Consider the following 19,052-nt stretch of genomic DNA (forward strand, 5'->3'; position numbering starts at 1 on the left):
TCAGGTATGGAAAGTGGGTGAGGAAGCAAGATAGTGTGGCGAGGGAACTGCAGACAGCCAAGGGTTCTGGATCTCTCCCATCCTCTTCCCATTCCCACTTACAGAGTCTTTATGATACTGAGGTTGGAAGCCTCCAGGCCTTCTGTTCCCATGACACCTCTTTGGGATTAAGCCTCTGCTATACCTGGACTGTGCTCCTCTCACTTCTTAGACCTCTCTTCTGCATCACTGTACTGATACTTTGCACATCTTTGCAGTCAGGAGATGTCACTTGTAACTAGAACTGAATTCAAATCTCTTTTCTTACACAGCTCATGTCCTGTGTTTGCTCCACTTATACTTACCTCACTGTGCTGTCTTGGCCTGTTTATGGAGCTCATTTTCTGGCGGGCAAATATCTTGATTTGTGTTCTTCCTCAAATACATAGATGACCTACTTTTTTTTTTAAAAAATGAGTCTAAAACATTATAATGAATCATCCTACCTTCTGTCTTGTTCAAAACTTTTCTCCATACTCAAGTCTAAGGCCTTTCTTTCTTTCTTTCTTTCTTTCTTTCTTTCTTTCTTTCTTTCTTTTTTTACCAGTAAACTGAGGTCTTGATAGGGCAGCAAGCCAGGCCTAGGGGACATCCAGGGCTGTGGCAGGCATGAGGGAAAAAGCCACTTTTGGCAGGGGGAATCAACACCAGGCTGCACTCAAGAACCGGTCCAGCTAGCGCCTGCTCACTAGACTGTAGACAGAGAACCCAAGAACCTGGCATAATCTGGGTACCAGCTGCAAAGTCAAATTCATTGGGCAAAGGAGAAGGTGGCATGGGGCAACCCATCTCATCCTGGGGTCAGAAAGGTGCAGGGCATTCCTAGAATATGGAGAACACACAGCTTACTGTCCCAGCCACCAGGCACTGCAGGAAGTCTGGCTCCTCCTTCCCAGCATCTCCTTCCAGTGCAGAGCCCAAGAGAAGGAGGAAGCCCAGCCATGCCCATCAGCACCCACAGCCCCAGCTCTCCTCAATGTCCTTGCTATCCAGTTGGACGAGGTAGGTGCTTTTCTCGCTGAACATGGGGCCTCCATGTCTCATGATGAGCTCAGTGGCAACCTGCACAAAGGCCTCCTCCACATTGCTTGAGTCCTTGGCAGATGTCTCAGTGGCACACAAGATGTCATAGTGCTCAGCCAGGCTCTGTGACTCAGCCAGCTGGACCTCCTGAAGCTCAGCCAGGTCAGACTTGTTCCCAATCAGCAGCTGTACAATGCTGGAGCCCGCGTACTTTCTCACATCCTCAATCCAATGGGGCACTGATAGGAAGGTGCTCCTCTTCGTGATGTCGTAGGCAAGGATGGCCCCATTGGCACTGCAGTAGTAGCTCTGGGTAACGGTGTGGAACCGTTCCTGGCCAGTTGTGTCCCAGATCTGCAGCTTGACCCTCTTGCCCTGGATCTCCAGCATCTTCATGGTGAAGACCACGCTGATAGTGCTGCCCTGGCGCTCCGAGAAGGCGCCAGTCTTGAAGCGCTGCACCACGTACGTCTTGCCCACGCTCGCGTAGCCCACCAGCACCAGCTTGAACAGGAAGTCATAGTGCTCGTCCGGGTCCCCCTGCCTGGGCCCCGCTATAGCTCCGCACGCTGCCCCTGGCTTGGGCTCCGTGCGCTCCAGCCCACTGGCCCTGTCGCGACGTCGAGTCGAGGCGACAGCTGAACTGGTGCAGGCCGCTGTCCGTGCCTCTGCCCCACCCCGGCCAGCCCGGAGCCTTGGGGCTCATCCCTGCCCGCCTCGCCTGGCCCAAAGCGGCTCGACCCGGCCCGACTCTCCACAACCCTCCGCGTCTGCCTGTGGTCTGCGCTCAGCTCCCTTCAGGCTGGCTAAGGCTTTTCTAAACTCGAGACCTGTGCCTGTTACTGTTCTTGTCAGTGATCCCCAAAAGCCTCCTGGGCTTCTGGAATGGAGCCTGGACCTCTCTCCATGTAGAGGATCACATGAGCTCCCCCTGCTCTCCCACATAAAGTGCGCATCCTTTTTTGTCACTTTCTGCCCAGGAACCCCAGGCCTTGCTACCCTCAAACATCTCAGGTCCTCACATGCTTCCAGGCCTCAGCCATGCGTTCCCTCTGCTTCTCAGGCCTCCTTTCAGGCTTTTCAAAGTCAGTTAAATATTCATTCACTCCACAAGTTAATGCTTTCTGCTGATTCCCAGGGACTATGTATTTCCTGGGATACGGAGAGGAGCGAGATGGGTGAGCACCTTGCTCTCATAGAACCGACATTTCAGCACCAAAGAAGTAACCAAATAATTAACCAAACAAAGTTATTAACAATTTTTGGAAAATATAAGTGATTTATACATGAAAGATTAACACTACAGTGTGTTCTTCTTAATACAAACATCATGGACAGATATTTTAATCAACATCATCTTATTGGCTTTATTAGATTTTAACATTAAGTTCTGGGACCTCTCACATCCCATCTTTTGCATGATGATTCTTTCAGTGGTTTAAAAAGCGTTTTACAGCCCATTTCTTTCTGTTCTTTTTTTTTTTTTTTTTTTTTTAATGACACAATTTTTCTATGTAGTCTAGACTAGTTTTGAACTCACTATGTATTCCCAGGCTGGCCTCAAACTCACAGGGCTGTGATTATAGGCCTATGCCACCAGGCCGAGCATAGAGCTTATTTCTAATAATATTGTACAATATTTTTAATATAAGAAAGCACAAATATATTAGATTTAAAGGAGGTTAGCTATAAATTCATGCAATAGACATCATTTCAAGGTTTTAATCACCTCTTTTAAAGTAGAAACTCCAAGAGAAAATGTGATGTGCTGAAAAGGCAGGTATGTCAAGGAGCAGTAGTTCTGTTTCAGTGTCTAACTCTTCTGTTACCTCACTACCTGACCTTGAATAATTCTCTTAGCTCACTGTATTGATCTAAAAAGAGACATTTGATGCAAAAAAATCTGAGGTCTGTGCCATTGCTAAAATTTTATGTTTCACTGCAGCAAACAGGGATAGATGTCTTACTTCAAGGAAACCTTGTTTATGAAAATTTAGCTATGGTTATTTCAGTAAGTGAAGTTTACCATAGTTTCTCCCCACTGCTCTTGTAGGCTGGCTGGGAGAGGTGCGCTGCAGGGCCGAGTGGCACTGTCTTTGAGAAGAGCTCAGCTGGGAAGGCGGTGCCTCCACGATCAGCCGAGTCAGACTCCAGGTCAGCTGGAAGGCAGAAATGCCAGCGCGGTCGACTCGTGGGCTTCCACCCGGGTGCGCTTGCGCTTTGTTGCTCTCTAAGCGTGGATGGCCATTTCAACAGGTTTGCATGGACTGCTCCCTCATGGAGTCTCCTCAAAAATCACCCAACTGTCTCCTCACGTGACCTACCCTCCTCCTTGGCCCCATAATCTTCTTTCTCTTTTGTTGCTTCATTTTGTTGTCTTTAGTATTGACTTAGTCTCTTTGAGTTAGAGTGTAAAGAGTTTTACACACACACATGCAGTCATACATCGTATCTCCATCCTCAGGGACTGAGCACATAAATACACAACACTTTTGCTTCAGTTTAAGATCTTATTTGTTCTTTAAAAAAAAAATATATATATATAGATAAAAAATGATGTTCTGCTAGTCAATGTATCAGGTCCATTAAACTATCTTAATTCACATGACCTCTCCAGAGGTAAAGCAGCAGATGCTTTCTTCCCAGATCATACACTTATCAATGTATACACATGAAAGCGGCAAGCTGAGCTCCTGATGGAGCAGCGCTCGGAGAGACAAGCCAGTGGAGAGCTTAGCTCACTCTGAAAGTGAGGAGGACGTGGGGCTCACTGTGGAAAAACTGAGCTTCCATCGGGATGAAAGATTCAGATGTCCCAGATTTTCTGTTTGGATAATGTCCTGAGGTCCCTTTTATAGTCCCTGGAGAGGACACTTGGCAGAAATTCAGCTCAATCAAATTATGCTCAGAGAGGGAACAGTGACATCATATCTTCCATTGTACCCATCTGTCCCCAGCAGAGGACTGCATGTGAACTAAGAGTACCCTGGCTACAGCAGGGAGGGGGAATGAAAGGAATTAAACTGCTAATGCCTTTGGTCTTTCTTCACTGGTACAACAAATAGCCCTCTGTTCCTTCAACAAATGATGGATTTAAGAATGCTTAGTTTTGTTAGTATAGGAGATGAAGTAGTGATAGTGTTAGTTCATTTTTAATTACCCTGACTAATCCAGATGTGACTGTAGAGAGTAATGCATGCTACTTTATGCTATAAATCTCTCCCTTTGAAGTGATATACAAGAGTCAGATTTGAAATGTAGTAAGAAATAAATAGAAGAAACATCTAGAATTTTACTATTGGTTTGTATCCTGGAAAATTTCCAAGCATTTTTACATATATGGATTTATTCATTTATTCCACAAGCACTTACGGAACACTATTTATATGCCCTGAGTAATGCACATGGATAAGCTGCACAAGAGAGACAAGAACTGGGTTTATAGTTTCGGAAGGGAGATGGTAATGAACTACCACTATTAACTAGAAGAAGCCTGCTGATCTAGACTTGCGGTGACTGAGGAGAAGGGTCTGTGAAGTGCTGTGCAGGCACAGGTCCTGGGCCAGAGCCTGGAAGGCCAGGGTGGAATTCAGGTCTCATCATCAGAGCTCTGCAAGCCACTGAAGCGTTTTAAGTAAGAAAGTGATAGGATTTAATTTGTGACTCTTACTTCTCCTTCCTGGTTGTCTTTAAGAGAAAATCCCTCATATAATACATTTACATTTGGGTCTTTATTTTTTCTTTTCTTTTTATATTTACTTAGATCATGACTTATGTGGTGAGTAAAGCAGCTGTTTGCTGCAGGGAGGATAAATACTCACCAATGGACTCTTTAGCCGGCATAATGGTAAGAGAATCCTTGAGTAGGTGGTGAAGCAGGGTTTGAATCTTAACTCCTGCACTAATTATTTGTGAAAAGTTTGAACAAACCATACATATTTTCTGTTTCTTCAATTTTAAAATAAAGGAGTATCAGAACACTGACAAAATATTGATCAGCTGAAAAATTGTATAGTGCTTTTACAAGAGATATTAAGATACTCCTAGCAAGTTTTTAACAAATATAAAAATATTGAAACCCACTTTTGCCTTTACTCTCTATTACTGGGTTAAGCTATACTCACATAAGTTTATCTACAGATATAAATCTCTATTCTCTTGACTTCTCCACTGCCTCCAAATTTCAAAATATTTTTGTATTCATTTATGTGATCAGAAGCATGAAAGTTTTTAAAAATTACCAAGATGGAGTCACTCATGTTCAAGTCTAACAAAATGGAGTTAGGAAGGGCACTCATGTAAGTATACCTGTGTTAACAGTGACTACACAAGCTACCTGAGACTACAACCTTGCAGAAAGCCCACCACAACCTCGAGCAAACATTATTTCTGGAAGGATGCCTGTCTAGTAACTGACTGTTCCTGTAGTGGATGTGAACCTTCCTCAGTATTAATACTTATAACCAGCGGTAATTGTTTCAAAAACAGTTATATCACCCTTCTCATGTTGTCCTCAGTTCTCTTGCCTTCCTTTGCAATGCAAGATTTATTCATGGTCTAACATGTCAGGTGTATCCTGGAGAACAGCTCCATGAGATTCCAGAATACACTGTGTTTCAGAGAGCCATTCTCTTTGCTGTTTATCTTAGGTTGATATCTTAAAGGAGGTATCTCAGTCCATTTTCTGTTTTGGTAACTGAATATGACAGTCTAGGTAATTTATAGAGAGTAAAGCTTTATTCATCTCATGATTCTGGAGGGTACATAGGTCTAGCACTGAGGAAGGCCTAGTGAAGGCCTTCTTGGTCATGGAAACTTCACAGAGTTCCAAGAGGGGGCATGGCATCCCATGCTATGAGAGGTACATGCATGGAACAGCCAAACTATAACAGACCAATTAGTGAAATAACCTACTCATCCATCCATGAGGACAGAGTTCTCCTAACCTAATCATGTCTTAAAGAAACTGCTGTAGTCCCACCTCTTAATAGCTCACAGTGGGGATTAAATTTACATTTTGGAGTTTTGGTGGGAGCATTAAAACTGTAGCATGAGCTGTTCTCTTTTGTTTTGGATCAAGCTTCATGATGTATTGATAGAATTTGGCTGTTGGCCAAGACTTATAGCTAATTGGCATGCTGGTTAATTAGGAGAAACACAACAACTTGTGTTATTAAATGGTGCCATGTCAGGTTTAATGGCTTTGTGAGTAGGGTTACCTCTCAGATCAGTTTTTGAATCTTTGACACACAGAGTTGTTATGAGGGTCTGTCTTGAGGTAAGCCTAAGCTTCAGCCATACATTGGGTAAGACAAGAGAAAGACCACCTACCATTTTCTCCTTGGCTTGAGGGTCATCAGACAATTTGGGCTTTGACCTGTTGCCTGCTATATCTGCTTCTCTTTCCCCAGGTCAGTGGTATGGACCAATTCAACTTAGTAACAAATACATTTCACATTTTGAAAATCTGCAAAATTTTCTTGTGCATGATTAATCCTGAAAATTGGCATTTAGACATAGCAGGGGACACATTCACAGCTTTGAATTAGGTTTTCATTTTGTCAAGCAGTACACATCCCCTCTCTCCTCCAGAGCAGTTTAGAGGATGTTCTTTAAAGGCTGTATTTATTGAAAAAAATATAGAGTCAGGGACCAGATTTTAATTCTATTAACTTCCTTATGCAATGGATGTGCAAAAGTGAAATATTGACTAAGTGTATCTATAAAAGCTAGAAATTTGGAGGCTAATGTTTTCTAAGCAATAACTATTCTAAATATTCTTTACTCCTTGGATTAGCTATTAATTTAGACTGGAGGCCCATTTTGTATTTCCCATTTGCCCATGTGGTTGGTTTATAAACAGTTTGTTTATAGAAGCTATATGTCTTGTTTTTAAATAAGATTGTGGTATTATTATTGCCCATGGCAATCTCCTACCTAATTTAATAATTCTCATGGTGCAGTTTCTTTAATTGAATTGTGTGAGTTGTAGACAATGAGAGAGACTCACAGCTACCTGTTGTTCCAGAGCCCTGCCCACTGCCTCCTAGCACGAAGCTGAGGTTTACAGAGGGATCACTCGGTAAACAAGAATATAAGGAAGCGCACACAGAGGCCAATGGGGACTACTAAAGGCTTGGGTAATGTAATAATGTCACACATAGCTCTGGGTGTACAAACTGCAGAGTTATGCAAGTAATTAATAGTGTCTTGCCAAGAGAGTCGGTAGGCTTTTCAAAAGGAATCTTTCTTTGTGTCTTTTGATATTTAAAGAGCTGTAATTACAATGGCAGAGCTTGAATTCCTTTTTTTCCCTCATGCTCTTATACACATTAATTTATGGACCAATCCAGTATTACAGACAAGCTAATGAAAGAACTACACACTCTCTTTATCATTTTTTTTTTTTTTTACAGTTTCACTTGTGTGGATGAATGTAAAGTAGTTAATGCTATAAATAAGTATAATGATGTATCTCTTCTCTCAATTGCCAGTTGTTGATGCTGTAGTCTTACACAATGGAAGAAAAGAATTGAATTTAAATCTCTACTCATCTTGCTTTCTTCCTCTCTTGTGCACCAGTTAAGAAATTTAAATGCTTCTGCCATTAGAAGTTATTAAAAAAGACTCAAGCTGGATTTTTCCCCTCCTCTTTATTTTTAGAGTAGAAAAAATTATGTAACTTTAGTATTCAGCTTAAGCTTTACTTGTTTTAAGATTTAGCATCTTAGCTCCTCAGTACAATCTCTTTGCATTGGCTAGGGGTGAGAAGGTATAGCCTGTGACAAATCCGTGTGGATCCCTGGACTTCAGTACACCACGTGGTGGGAAACACAGACAGTGAGTCTTCAAATGTTCCCAAAGTTAGTTCAGCTTCTCAGAGAATACTTGATAGCATATATTATCAGTATATCTGAATATACTCCCTGAGGGGTGTGTGTGTGTGTGTATGTGTGTGTGTGTGGCCAGCTTAGCCCACCCTGGGGTCAGAGCTGGCATGGCATGTAGTGCCAGGGATTGAACTGAGGTTCCTGTGCTTTGCATAAGCTTGCCTAAGCAGGTGCTTTAGAATGCTGAGCTACCTGGCCAGCCCTCCCTGAGATTTTTGAATGTTCCTTTTAAGAGTTTGAAATGAGTTTTGCTTTTTTTTTTTTTTTTTTAAAAAAGCCTTTTTTTTTTTTTTTTTTTTTTGTCTTTTCTATATCTACAGGTATAAAGTTTGTTAAACCATTTTTACCTAATAGCCTCTTGAGTATAAGGACAAGGACAGACTAAATTAGTCCATTTATTTTCACTACAACAAAATACCCAAGGCTGGGTAATGTATGAAAAGGTTTAGTTAGCTGAGACTTTTGGAGGCTGAAAATTAGGTCAGGTGTCTCTGTGGCCTGTGGTGAGGAACACCCCAGTGGTAGAAGCACCAGAGAGAAAGACCATAGGAGAGCAGAAATAGAGTGAAGAAGCTAGAGGAAGGTGCCTGAGTCATTTGTTTTGTCACTGAGACACAATACCTGACACTCACAAATTAAAGAAGTTTACTTTGGCTCAGTTTCCAAAGTCTCAGTTCTTTCAGTCACCAAAAGAACTGGTGGGCACCAGCTGGAAGGGCTTTCTGGGAGGAGAGCTGCTCAAGGCATGGTAGATGGGAAGCAGGACATGAAGGGACAGCTGGGGGCTACACACACCCAGTGGCTTGCCTCCTCTCATCCTGATACAGTGCCCTCGTGAGCCAGTGCTCTGCTAGAAGCCTGTTTGTGAGTGCGTGAGGCTTTGCGAGTGCATTTCAGATCCAAACCAAAACCAGGGACCAGAATTGCTGTTTTATAACAACCCTTTTTGAGAAGAATTGCCTTAATTTCTTCTGAGTATAGCACTCACAGTGACTTATTAGACTCCTCCTCCTAAGGTCTTATCACCTTTACTTCAACACATGAACTCCACGCAAATGGAACAGCATGAGGCAGAGACCAGTGAGGTCTGCCAGCCTTATGTAAATGCAACACGGCCTGGAATATACTGTGCCTGAGTGCAGGCAAGCAGAGGGCCAAAAGCCATCTGTCGGAAGCAAAGAGAGGTAGGCTTTTTTATGGGCTTGAAAGAAGGCAAGGGATAGAAGTGGGAACATCTTAGTAAAAATCAGTGTTCAGAATTCTCTGGATGTCTCGTGCCTCACTGCACAAAGGCATTGAAATGTTTGGGTGTATTCAGTGTATGGGAGATTCCATGCTCCATCTTATCTCTTTATGACATCCCATGTTTGCTGAGGGCACCCGTCCTACATTGAGAACAGTGGCTAGATTGTGTAGCACTTAGTTCTTGGGACTTAATAACACAGTACAAAATACCAACATCATGAATACCAATTGTCTTATTCTACTTATGTGTTCCCTCTGTGACCTTAGAACCTCAGGGACCTGTAAATCATTGTCCATTTCAATGACATCAGTCAGTGTAGCTGGGTCAATTGTGATAGTCATTTTAATGATTTCTCAGTTTGTTGACTCTTTTAAACTAATTTTCTTGAGGTCAAAGGCCTTGTATGTTTAATTTTCTCTTTATAGTGCCTGGAGAACTTCATACAAACTGTTGAGAGTATGTGAACCTCACTGAACTCCAGTTGCAATATAGAATCCTTTTACATAACCAACATTTTCTGCCGTAGTCCTGACATTGTGTTTGCAATTGCTTCAGGCACCAATTCCGAAAGGCAGCCATTAAACCTAAGCCATATGAACAATGAGAAGACTTTTTTTTTTTTTTTTTTGAGAAAAATAAAACCCGCACCATAGATACAATTTAATGCAAGTTTAACTTATGCATAATGTTTTAGACAACAACTATAAATGATGTCCTGTTCTAAAGGCACAAGCTTTTTGTTGGCACTAACAGGAGGCTGTGTTTGGTTGTATTTTGGGCATTGTTTACTGAGCTGCTATGCTATTTCAAATTTGGGCAAGGAAGCTTTGAACAGTTTCCCTTTTACACAAAATAATTTAAATTTGTAATTAGATTAATTTTACAATTTAAAAACTCTTTCATAAATAAACACTGCTTTTCAAATCATATCACTTTATAGTCTATCTTAAAATTCTTTGCTGGTATTGATAAAGGACTGTGTTTTATAGCTGGTTAATGTGTTGAACAAAACCCTAACATTATAAAATTTTACTTTTAACCAGGATTAACACACAAAGGCACAAGTAGCTTTAAATTTTGTTTTAAATAGTCTCACTTGGTGACTAATTAAAAATCCTGCTAACATGAAATAAATAGACTTTAAATAGGTCTTCAAGAAATGGCAGTCTCTACTTCTGGACCTTCTCAGAATGATCTTCGAGAAGATCATACATTGACTGCACAGAATAGCTACACACTGTTGTGCCCATTTGCTGAAGCTTCAAACTCTAAGTGCTGTATTTCCTCAGTAAAAGTCATGGTTATTTTTTTATCTGCCACCAGTATAGTGCATTTATTTCCAGTACTGGAGATTGAACTCAGTGCCTATGCACTGAACTTTGTCTCATTCTCCCTCCCTCCCTCCCTGCCTCCCTCCCTGCCTCCCTCCCTCCCTCCCTCCCTTCCTCCCTTCCTCCCTCCCTTCCCTCTCTCTTTCTTTTCTTTCTTTCTAAGGTCTTGTTAAGCTTTAAGTTAATCAAGTTTGCTCAAATTTTTGATCCTCTTGCCTCAGCCTCCCAGCTTGCTGGAGTTATAGGTGTGTAATACCTTTTCCATGAAGTACATATTTCTGAAATTATTACTAAGCTTAATACTGGGTATAATCCTGAATTTATGTGAATGCTTTGGCTTAGTCCATCTTCAGTGCAAAGGAATGGAGACATTGGTTTTCCTTCAATGCTCTTTTTCAGTGACATGCACTGAAGTGCTAATGCCAGGGTTTGTTTTCTGAGATTCAATGTGATCTGCGGAGGAGAAGGTTGTTTATTTATTTATTTATTTATTTATTTATTTTCCTATATTTTAGGGAAGGTTCTACAGGGTGTTTGGGGTCTCATTACTAGATTGGACTTGTAGTGATCTGCTGTTTACAGCATCCCAAGAGCGGGGATTACAGGCACGTGCCACAATGCCCAGTCTCAAATGCCATCTCAGTGCACCCTGGGGGTGGGGCCGGCAAGGCAGGCCCAGGGATTGAACTCCCAGCTCTGCGCCTGCTTGCAGGCACTTTAATCCTCTCGGCTATTTGGCTGGCCCCTGTTCTTCTGTTTATTTATTTTTATATTTTAAAGAGAATACAGAATAGTAATAGAAAAGAAAATATAGAAATATTACAGAACTTCACTAAACAAAATAATATTAATTCAACAGTGTTTGTTACATTGCATAGTGTTCTTTTTCCATTAGCTATTCAAATTACCAGATATATGCATGCAAAATTGGAAAAAGAAAGAAAGAAAAGAAAATATTACAAGAAGTTAAGAAGAGAGAAAAATGAAAAAGAAAACGAGCAGAAGTCCACCCTGTGATTTTCCAACCATCCTGCTTACATGCATAGATACATCTCTTTGCCCTACTCTGTCTCCTGTGAGAAGGTTGCATGATGTATAACTTTTTTTTTTTTTTTTTTTTGCGGAACCGGGGATTGAACTGAGGCCCTTGTGCTTGCCAGGGAAGCGCTTATTCCACTGAGCCATCTCCCTGGCCCCCTATAACTTTTTTTTAAAAGAACAGAAGAAATCAATTTTTATATTTGCAGATTGAATATTACACCTAAAATTCTCTTCAGTTGTGAAGAAAATGCCAGCTCTTTGGGATTTCCACTTTTGACTTCTCCAGAAATTCTCTTCCCGTAGTCATCTAGCTTTTTACTGTTTTATAGTCTTATGATCACTGGGATGTGAGCTATGGGTAGATTGTGGTAGCGTAGAGTTCTTTTTGACAAATTGGCATTGTCTTTTAATTTATATTGTTTTGAAGGACAGTAATTTTTAAGTTTTGTTTGTTTGTTTTTTGAGACAGGATATCGCCATGTAATTCAGACAGGCCTTACAGTCACCATGTAGCCCACACTGGCCTTGAACTCATGGAGGTCCTCCTGACTCATTCTCCTGAATGCTAGGATTATAGGTGTTTGTGCCACCACACCAGGGACAACAGTATTCTTCTAGGTGTGAACTGAACATCATATTGAAAATTAGGTGAAGGTTCTCTTCTGTAACTTATTTTTCTGTCTTCATTCTCTCTTCAGATATCTAATTAAATCTTTTCTTTTGATTGTAAAAGTCCTCAAACCATTTGGATTTGTGCCTGGGTACACACACACACACACACACACACACACACACACACGGGAAAGAGACAGACTATAAAATCTTGTTGACTGGTTCTATAATGTCATACAGGCAATGAAACAGGCAAGTACTATGCAATTGATTTTTAGAAAAGTCGCATAACATATTTTGAGTATTTGAGCTCAAACATTCAATACACACTCAATAAGATAAAAACTCCATTAGGATGATTGGCATACAGACTTCTGGAATACAGTCTTTATTTAAACTAAATATGGGACTGTATTAATCTTCATGATGTCCATAATTAAATTATAGTTTTGCAAGTGACCTTAGATTTTCATATCTTTTTGTTTAATGGGAAATAAGTTTTTTAAAGTTGGAAAAAGTTGGTAACTGGTATATGAAATTCTGAATAAGGTTAGAAACAATCAATTAGTTGGCTACTAGAAAGGTACAAAATTGAATAAAAGAGTGAATAAAAAATTCATGATCTTAAACTCTAGTCTTTATCTTTAATATAGATTTCCTTTTCCCAGTAGTTTGCTGAAAAAGTTTTCAAAATATACCAAAATTATGAAAATCAAGAACTGTAATTTAAAATCATCTAACTTAAAAATCAACATTCTCCAAAAAATACTGCATTTTGCATCAGTTGTTTAAAATTTACATTTAAAATCTCTTCAGTAATAACTTACAAAGTACTTCTAGGTATTGTCTTCAGTACTAGAGACGCAGAGTTGTCCGTCGGCATCCTGCGAGGGACCAGTCCAGTACACACTTAGATAACAAAATCTGCAGATGATTGGGTCCCTTCTATAGAAAAGCATAGTCTTTGCATATCATTTCGGCACATTCTCCATGTACTTTAAATCATCTCTAGATTCCTTATTATTAGTTAACTTATTGTTAGATAAGATAGTTTATTACTAGTTATTATAATAATTAAATGCCATATTGTTACATTATATGGCACCCACAGCTATGGAGGCTGAAAAGCCTGTGTGGAGGTGCACATCTGTAATTCTAGCACTAGAGAAGCTGAGGAAGGAGGATCATTGAGAGTTGGAGACCAGCCTTATTACAAAGTGAGCTCAAGGCCAGCTTGAGCTGCATAGCAAAGCCCTGTCTCAAAAACAAAACAAAATGAAACAAAACAAAACAAAATACACAAAAAGAAAAGATATGGTGGCCGAGTACCCCAGTAAGGTGACTACAGTCATTACCCAAGGCAGTTTAAAATAACAGAAGTTTGTTCCCGTGGTGCTGGAGGGCAGATGTGCAAGAGCAGGTTGGCAGTGTGTCATGGCCAATACAGGTCAGTTCCTGGTTTGTAGGTGACTTGTAGCTATGTTCTTACACTGCAGAGGGACCAAAGAAGCTACTGAGTGCCTCTTTTAAGAGAGTGTTCACTTATTCACTTGCAGCAAGGGCTCTATCCTTGTTTTCTAATCAGCTTCCAAAGGCCCCACCTTCTAGTACTGTGAAATTTCCACATGGCAGTGTTGAGTGGCTGTCACGATGTACAAGCATGGCTGTGTAAAGGATGACAAAGATTACTGAGAGATGAGATTTAACTCAATCATTGAGAACTTAGAGGGGCTGCTTCTTGGGCATGAGAGAGCCTCAGGGAAACACTAACCAACTGGGACCTGCAGTTATTTATTTGTAACTCAGGAAAATGAAAACAAAGATGTAGAAGGAAGCACTTTGCAACATATTGCATTGGAGTTTTGGTCCAGGGACAGGCCTTGAATGGGATGGCTTGTTACATGACACATGTTGACCTAGTTTATTTATTTATTTATTTATTTATTTATTTATTTAATTTTTTCCAGTCCTGGGGATTGAACTCAGGACCTTGCACTTGCTGGACATGTGCTTATTCTACCGAGCTATCTCCCCAGCCCTGTTGACCTAGTTTAAATAGTGTGTGGGCCAGAGAGGACACATTGGCTAAAGCAAACATCTCTGACAGTATCTTACTCCTAATGCTGCTGGCTGTTGTCCTGCAGATTCTGCTCCAAACTCTATCCACACATCCGAGGAGCACAGGATATGCTCTTCTCCCAGGTCCCTCCCTTTCCGCATGCAAGTTCTGTCACTCATGTGGCCAATGTCTCCCCCAAGTGGATGCAAAGATTCAGGCCATAAAGGAGACTGGTGAGTTCTGGGAGTTGGAAGCCATTGCCTTTCTAAGCAGAGTGAACAGGTCATAGAGGAAGGAAGTAAAGAAGCTGAGGGAGCAATTCTCGTGACCGGAAAGGAATAGAAGGAACATCTTGCGTGAAGTATGGGAAGCAAGAGGACATCTTGAGTTTCTGGGATTGAGCCAGGAGGTGAGTATGATAAGCACAGAACACAAAAGGAGAGCAAGATCAGAGAAGTAAAGGTGTGCGCATGTGCACCTGTGTACATTTATGTCATTGTAAGAAAATGGCTCCCACTAGGTAAGCTAGGACTTCACTGAAGGGTTTAGCAGAGGTGAACTAACTTAAGTAACTGACTTAAGTAAATTAGAAGTGTTCACTGTCGGACTACGATGAGAATGTCCCAGAATGACTACCATGGTGTGGAGAAGAGGTAGAAGCAGAGAGATTCTTTCAGAAGACACTGGAGTACTCCAGCCAGGGTGCCTTGGGTGAGAGTGGGAGTGATGGACTTGCGAGCCCTGGTCGTATTCTGAGTTTATTGTGACGGTGAGCAGAATTTGCTGACTCAAATTGGATATGTATGTGGAGTACTAGACAAAGGAGTTGCAGACAATTACTTGGGGTTTTTCTTGTGTTTGGAAAAGTGGATTTGCAAAAAGCAGAGAGCAGATGATCCTCAAAGAGGAATACTTTAAGGGTCTGTCTGTGCACGCTACATTTGAGACATCTATTAGACAGTTTGTGTTAGTTTTCCACTGTTGTGACAAAATACCTAAGAAAATCAGCTTAAGAAGTCTTTCTCTGGGCTCGTGGTTTCAGAGGTTTCTGTTCAAGATCATGTGGCCCCATTGCTTTGTGCCCTAGTACCTCTTTCAGGGCCCTCACAGTGCTGACTCTCTCCTTCCGCTAAAGCCTCCCACCTTCAAAGGTTTTACCACCTTTTGATAGTATCCTAGGCTGCCACCTAACCTTTAACACAGGCTTTCACAGACTATTTAGCTCAAAACGATACCACTTGATCAGAAAATTTGGGACACTACTGAGTTACATGACGTTACAGTATAAGTTCTCCTATGTCCTGAGTCTTAATTGACTTTGGAAGGCTAGGGCCAAAATGTTGGCATTCCTTGTGGCCCTCCTTTTTCTCTAATTTTGGTCTGCAAACTTAGGTTGTTAACCATCCAGAAGACAAGCTTATTGTTATTATCATACAACCTAGGCTGTTAAGCTTAGCCTCACTATTTGTCTGAATATCAAACATCTTAGGCATAACATGGAACAGGTATTTTTCATCAAGTATTGATACGTTGAACTTTAAGTCCCTACAGAATGTGATGAAAAAACATTTAAAAATTAGAATATATTTTAAAAACAGGCATAAAGAATTATATAATTCTTATGTTTACACACAAGTCTAGAAATCCAACCATATACAACCATATAGCAGGACAGTCCCATCCAAAGAGAAGAGTGATCGATGATGTAGAGTGTGTCTAAGGAGAGTCACATGGAGAGAAAACATTCTCTCAGGCTTTCACAGAGAGCACATTGGCCAAGCAATGGCCATGACATCCACAGGGCAACACTGACAAAGGTTCTACAATCTGAGTTACAAGATCTCAGGATAAATCCTGAGGGGATTTGACTGACCTTATCAGATCCAAAAGCTACAACTTTTGTTGTATAGGTCTTGCTTTATCTTGGTCTTAACCAACCAGCAGAAAAGTATAAAAATGAAGTGTAAGAAGTAAAGCCATGGTGTTATGTTCAGTTGTAGGGGACTCAGGTCAACAATTTCTGACACTGCCAGTCAAGTGGAAGACCCAATACTATTATGAACTACTGGACTCTTTTAGAATATTTTGCTGAGTTAACACACCTATAATGTTCAAATGATGGAACTAAGCAAAAAAGGGGATACAGATGAATGTCCATTTTGTATCTGTGTATTCAAAATGTTTAGGATAGATATATAGTTACATTTTTTTAATGAATAGAGGAATTTGTCCTAATAGTGTTTGTAAATAGGATATCATATCTGCATCTTGTACAGCAAATAACCACTAGGAAGAATGTATGCAATGTGTGACTTATTGAAACTGTCCTACCAATTTGAATTGAAACTCTCATTGCTATTTGTTTCTCAATAAAATTATGGAAAAAAAAGAATTAAAAACATCATCCCACAAAATAAAAACAACCAAAACCAAAAACAATACCACTTTAAATGGAGATACTAAGCAGGTAGGTGAATACATGAGCCTAAAGTTTGGGATAGAGCTCAAATTTAAGCTGTCAGTTTAAATACCAAGGAAGAGGCGGCACTTAAAAGCCATGTGATTAAATGGGATCAGTGAAGGGAAGAGCAGAGAAGAGCAGCCCTTCATGAAAGGATCTTGGGATTTCAATGCTGAGCAGTTGAGAAGATGAGAAAGCATACACAAAAAGCAGTGGAAGTGGGCACCAGGGGTGGGGGGCCAGAAGGCAGGTGAAAACACATTTTAGAGCAGGTGACCACTGGCTGCTTTGAAACTGATCTGTTGAAATTCTGTATTAAGAATTAGATACTCCTACAATATTTGGCATTTTATATACTCAAAAGGAGAAAGTTACCATAATGTAAGCATTATAAAATCAAGTGTTTTTATGTTTTACAAAGGGAGTAGGATATTTTTTGAAACACTAATGTGAATTTATATGATGGGATATGTATGTAATATATTATATATATAATACATGCATGTATGTACACACTATGTTCATGTAGTAAGTATTGACTTAACTTGCATCAAAATGGAGTATTTAGTGTTTAATAATCCATTATGAAAATATCTTTTATTCTTATTTTTGAGAATACCTTTTAAATCAACAAAATTACAAGTATTTTCTTTCCATCTACCTGCTAATGTAGAAGATGCTTGCTATTTCTACATACCAATCATGTACTTTGAGTTTCCAAGGTTATTTTTTGTACTTTTTGTACATTTGGGAAAAGACTGTTTCACTTGGAAGTGTGTGAAATTCATGAAGCAAAGGGGACATTGTACTGGATGATCTTTAAAGCCTCACCTACTTCAAAGGTTCTAAGAAGAATGCTTGTACCTATGGCCTGCATTAAGCCCACATAGAAGGTAAGGGAAGTTAGCAGCTCTTCAAATAAGCTGGATTAACCTCACTGCCAATTCTCTTAGGGAGAAGGCAGCTCATCTCTTTAAAGCATATAGGTCATCAGCAAAAGTTAGATTAGAAAAGTCTTCAAGTTATAATCATCTCATACAATAAGAGAATTGAATGTGATTTAAGCCTAAGAGTGAGGGAAATGAAATTTTAGTTAAGAGCCACAAAGTCAGCACTATTTCATGCAGTTTAAATAGACAGGTATTCTTGGTTCAATATAGGCATTCATGCAGTTCAGTTTCCTTGGGTTCAGAGGTAATAGACAGATATATATTTTTCTATAAATTCAATCCATTTTGGAACAGCCTATAATTTTTAAGGCTATTTTTTGTTTAAATTGCATAATTGCCAATTTTTCAATGCCAATTTTGAAGAGAAATACAGTTCAAATCTTCCTATATCTGTTTTAAGACTCCATGGAGAAAGTGTAAGATGATTTGATGTTAGAGTGGTCTTTTCGCTTTTCAATCCTTTGCTAATGTTTCAAGGAGATTGTAAAATTTGACAGAATCTTCTGAGAGAATGAGATCAGAAGATTCTTCCTCAACAATGGTTCCTTTGTTATTCAGAATATTGTAAGCTGAATCTATTTGTAAGTGTTCCAGAAGCTTGCCTCATTGAAAGGAATTTTCTTCACAGTGGAAGCTAGTGATGGGTTGGGTTTATCAAAACTATCTGAGGATGAAAGTTGACTTTATGGTTCAACTGGAGTAAAGTGCATTTGAAGTTTTCACTGTTGGGGAAGCAGGGGCTTCACAGGCAGCTACTTGAGGCAGGACTCAGCAAAAGTCAGGTTTGCATGTAAGACTCCAGAAGAAAAATCTATAAGCTTATTTTTCACTTGACTTTTGGCAGCAAGATGCCTCCTCTGCTTGACTGCATGATCACAAGGTGAGCTACTTCATTACCATTAGAAAAAGTTATGTGGATGAGTGCTGGTGATCTTTAAAGTCTCACCTACTTCAGTGGTTCTAAGAAAAATGCTTGCACTTATGGCCTGTGTTAAGTCAACTTGACCAATTAGAAAGTTCCAAAAAATAAAGTGTCTTGGGAGAGCTGCACATAATTGCTGACAGTGTACAGGTTCTCTTTTTTCTGGTTTGTTGATTTAGCTCTCTACAGTTAGCTAGAAAACTATTTTGTGTTGGGGCTGTAGTGTACCTCTTTGCAGGTTTTGTTGAAAAATGAGTGGCTAAATGCCCAGATGTTTGTTTCTGGGGTCTGGAATGCCTTCCAGGGAGAAGATCCTGAGGGTCTGAGGAGCCTGAGTTCTTTAGCTGTGGGGGTGGAAGATGTTTGGCTGGAGCACTGGACTCAGAAGGCCCCTTTCCTTAGTGGCTGCTCTGATGCGTAGGGATAGGCATTGTTGAGCCTGTCTGAGTGTGTGTGTGTGTGTGTGTGTGTGTGTGTG

General features: G+C 40.3%; 1 pseudogene across 1 annotated transcript; it reads right to left on the minus strand.

The window, feature by feature from the left end:
* Positions 1 to 980: 980 nt before the first annotated feature.
* On the minus strand, positions 981 to 4,905 carry LOC101585530 (annotated as a pseudogene). Its single transcript, XR_001117317.2, has 2 exons — positions 4,884 to 4,905; positions 981 to 1,730 (listed from the first exon to the last, which is right to left on the minus strand). The product of XR_001117317.2 is annotated as a ras-related protein Rab-43 pseudogene (transcript).
* Between the last annotated feature and the right edge of the window lie 14,147 nt (positions 4,906 to 19,052).

Source organism: Octodon degus, unplaced genomic scaffold (assembly GCF_000260255.1).
Source record: "Octodon degus isolate 3935 unplaced genomic scaffold, OctDeg1.0 scaffold00152, whole genome shotgun sequence".
In the NCBI taxonomy this organism is placed as follows: domain Eukaryota; kingdom Metazoa; phylum Chordata; class Mammalia; order Rodentia; family Octodontidae; genus Octodon; species Octodon degus.